Raw genomic sequence first — 260 nt, 5'->3', positions numbered from 1 at the left:
GCCCTTTTCCCCGCCCCACCCCTGGCGGGGAAGGGGAAAAATTAATGGATCAGCAGGGAAAGTCTCCGCCATCCACCACAAAAATATCAATTTAGCTCCCAAAGGCAACCGGAGCAGAGATCTTTGTGACTGAGAGCAGGGACTGGCTCAGCTCCGAGCCCCAGCCAGGCCCCCCAAACGGCTTCCGGCCGCTTCCCACAACCACCATCTGGTTTTCTGGCACCTTTACGCCAGGAGCAAAAAGGCCACGGGGACCCTTA

This window comes from Apaloderma vittatum, unplaced genomic scaffold (assembly GCF_000703405.1).
Source record: "Apaloderma vittatum isolate BGI_N311 unplaced genomic scaffold, ASM70340v1 scaffold25957, whole genome shotgun sequence".
Classification (NCBI taxonomy): domain Eukaryota; kingdom Metazoa; phylum Chordata; class Aves; order Trogoniformes; family Trogonidae; genus Apaloderma; species Apaloderma vittatum.
Note: the sequence above shows the minus strand (reverse complement) of the source record.